This window comes from Pinus tabuliformis, chromosome 8, assembly GCF_031772625.1.
Source record: "Pinus tabuliformis cultivar Carrire ecotype Pingquan chromosome 8, CPIR1, whole genome shotgun sequence".
In the NCBI taxonomy this organism is placed as follows: domain Eukaryota; kingdom Viridiplantae; phylum Streptophyta; class Pinopsida; order Pinales; family Pinaceae; genus Pinus; species Pinus tabuliformis.
In genome coordinates, this window is record NC_142294.1 from 820,070,743 (window position 1) to 820,074,478 (window position 3,736).

Consider the following 3,736-nt stretch of genomic DNA (forward strand, 5'->3'; position numbering starts at 1 on the left):
TAAATGAAGCAAGCCCAAGTGCTACTTCAAAGGCAGTGGTTGATGAAGGTTATGAGGGTAGAGATCCTGCTGGGATAGTGGACTTTTGCAGATATGCTATGGGCATATATGACTTTCAGTTGACAAAGGACAAGTTGGGTGAGCTTGGATGTACATGTGCGGAAATTGAAGCTGTGCATAGCTACTTGAGGACACAACATCAATCTGACACATGGGTGGATGAGAGTCAGGGAGGAAACTTCCTGGCCCTTCTTTCTCTATAGGTGACATAGAAGATGGGGCTCATTGTTAAGCTGCTCATGGCAGTGAGCCCTCAAACATGTTTGAGCAGGTATGATGGTGCAGGGATGGCTTGACATCAAGCATCATGACATGCTGCAGAAGGATGGGGTTTCCATGGATCTGAGCATGGGATTGTGGAGATGAGTGTTGACACATGGTTGAGATGTGTAGCACTTGTTGGCATAGCATGGGCAGTTTTGCACATGGAGTTGATGACCTGATGGAGATGGAGTCTTATATATGTTGCAGTGATGTTTGCCTTATATAGAGGAATCTACATCATGGTTGATGATGATCTTGGTAGAGAGCTACCGGGATGGTGTGTTGTCGAGGACGACAACGATTTCAGGTGGAGGAGGGTGTAATGCCCTCGCGACTTGGGCAGGTGCGCGACAGGCGGGCGCCCCTTCACATGGCGGCTGGATGCTTAACACAGTGGGCGGACACCCCCTTGCACGACGGTCGGGCGCGAGCATGCACGACGACCCGGCGGGAAAGGCGACGAGCTGGTGCGGGCGCGGGCGTGCACGACGACCCGGCGGAAAGGACGGCGAGCTGGTGCGGGCGCGAGCGTGCAAGGCGACCTGGCGAACAGGGCGACGAGCTGGTGCGGGCGCGGGCGTGCACGACGACCCAGCGGACAGGACGGCGAGCTGGTGCGGGCGCGGGCGTGCACGGCGACCCGGTGAACAGGGCGACGAGCTGGTGCGGGCGTGGGCGTGCACGACGACCCAGCGGACAGGACGGCGAGCTGGTACGGGTGCGGGCGTGCACAGCGACCCGGTGAACAGGGCGACGAGCTGGTGCGGGCGCGGGCGTGCGCGACGACAGGCGGACAGGGCGAGCACAGTTATATAGCGGCGGATAGTGCGACGAGCGGGTGCGAGTAGGCACGGTTGCACGATGGGCGGGCGCCTCGGAGGGCGACCCGTGCACGATGGGCGGGCGACCCAGGCGGGCGACCCGTGAACGACAGGCGGACGACCCGTGAACGACAGGCGGGCGACTCGTGGGCGACCCGTGAACGACGAGCGGGCGGTGATGAATGATGGTTCCGGCCTGTGACATAACAATGCGACGAACTCATGCGACATATGTTACACTTAGTGTGAAGTGGGAAAAGGGCCAAAGCCTTATACCATGTGTTGGAGGCTTTGCCATGGGCAAAGGCCGACGTGCAAATAAACTAAGGCAGGGGCTTGTATAACGAATTTAAGGGGTCGGCCTAATGGCTTGACACCCCTTCACCAAATGGCAAGCTAGCGTATATATGGATGGCGCAGAAGCTTCATTTGGCATCAAGCAATTCGCTCAACACTTCTCTTCTACGACTTGGGAGCAGGGGTAAAAAGGGCGCAGTTTGGACTGCGCATAACTCATGCGCTGAAGTGAAAGGTGCGCAGTTTTACCAGAGCCTGGCGTGGGTTGGACGAAGGGTGATTTTAAGGCAGTTTTGTGCAGAACCGAGTTGGAGGAGTTCTGGTGGCTCGGGTGAGCACCCTCCTACCAAGTGAGGTTGGCATATGGTTGTAAAGGCTGTCTTGCCTTGATTGTAAATATTTCTAAGTGTTGGCCTTGGATTTTGCCAGGCACACTTGTATGATGTATTATTGAAGATTTTCATAATATATTGTTATCGGGCAGACTTGTTCGGGAGTTGCCCCTCCCCTTATACTTGTGTGCAATTGTTATTGTTCTGGTTAATTGCATATTGATAATGAATGTGTATGGGCTTCATTAAGTATAAGGTTAATGCATTTTACTTGGTTGAGAAAAACAAACTAAGTATGTTAATGTGGAAAGGTGTAGTCCATGTGCACGAGTATTGTTAAAAAGAAAGTGTACGGTGGTGCCGCACCTTGCCGGACACGGTTGGAAGACTACCGTAGGCCTAGGGGCGTGACAGCGCCCCTCGTGCAGGCGCCACCTGGGCCGCCCGCACCCTCGCCCGACAGGCAGGGGCGGCCCGGGTGGCGCCTGCACGAGGGCGCCCCCCCTCGTGCAGGCGCCACCCGGGCCGCCCGCACGAGGGGGGTGCCGGGAATCGCCCTGCCTGCCGGGCGAGGGCATGGGTGGCCCAGGTGGCGCTTGAACAAAGGCGCCCCTCGTGCAGGCGCCACCTGGGCCGCCTGCACCCTCGCCCGACAGGCAAGGCGATTCCGGGAATTGCCCTGCCTGCTGGGCGAGGGCACGGGCGGCCCAGGTGGCGCCTGCACGAGGGCGCCCCCCCTCGTGCAGGCGCCACCCGGGCTGCCCGCACGAGGGGGGTGCCTTCGTGCAGGCGCCACCTGGGCCGTCCGCGCCCTCGCCCTGCAGGCAAGGCGATTCCATAATCACCCTGCCTGCAGGGCGAGGGCGCGTCTGGCCTGGGTGGCGCCTGCACGAGGGCGCCTGTAAGGACTTCGAGTTGCGGTTGCGACGGGCACCGGCGAGTCGTGCACGAGAGCGGGCACCCGGCGAGCGCACGGGCGCGCGGACAAAATGTGTGACGAAAGGTGCAACAATGTGCAATGGGAGGTGCGATGATATGCGACGATATGGAAAACACTTAATTTGACTAAGTGTTGAAGCGAGCTTTATATGCGATGGTTAAAAGGATGTAAAGCCGACTTGTTAAGGAAGCTTATGGGCGTGCGTGAAGACTTTTGGGGGTCGGCCTAAGGGCTGCACACCATTTGTAAATCAACGCATGGATGGTATAAGTAAAGGGAGCTTCAAGCTCATTTGGAGACAATCAATTCGACTTGGCATTCGCTCTTAGCATCTATGCAAGAGAAGTGCGCAGTTTGGGTTGAGACATGCGCATAACTCATGCGCATTGACTTGGAGATTACGCAAGTGAAGTCTTGGTTGATGGTTGGAAGAGTGTGTCGTATGTTGGTCGATGAGTATGCGGTTTTGTGCAGAACTTAAGGTGGAGTTCTAGGTGTCTCGGGTGAGCACCCTCCTACCGTGTAAGGTTGGCACAAGTATTGTAAAGGTTGTTCTATGCCTTGGTTGTAAAATATTCTAAGTATAGACTTGGAGTTTTGCCAAGTATACTTGATGATTGTATTATTGAAGAAATACTGATTATAATATATTGTTGGGCAGACTTGTTCGGGAGTTGCCCTTCCCCTTTATACTTGGTTGCAATTGTTATTGTTCTTGATTAATTGCATGATGATAATGAATGAGTATGGGCTTCATTAAGTATAAAGGATAATTGCATTTTACTTGGTTGCGAAAAACAAACTAAGTAAGGACAAGTGAATTAGGCGTAGTCCACGAAGGTGAGTATTGGTGAAAAGAAAGCGTTCGGTGGTGCCGCACCTCGCTATAAGCGGTTGGAAGACTACCGCAGGTGTAGGGGCGTGACAGTTGGTATCAGAGCAGCTGATCCGGATATTGAAGCTGCTACAAAACTTCACCGAAGTGAAGTTGGTATCAGAGCAAGGTTTGCTCATGAAGGTTT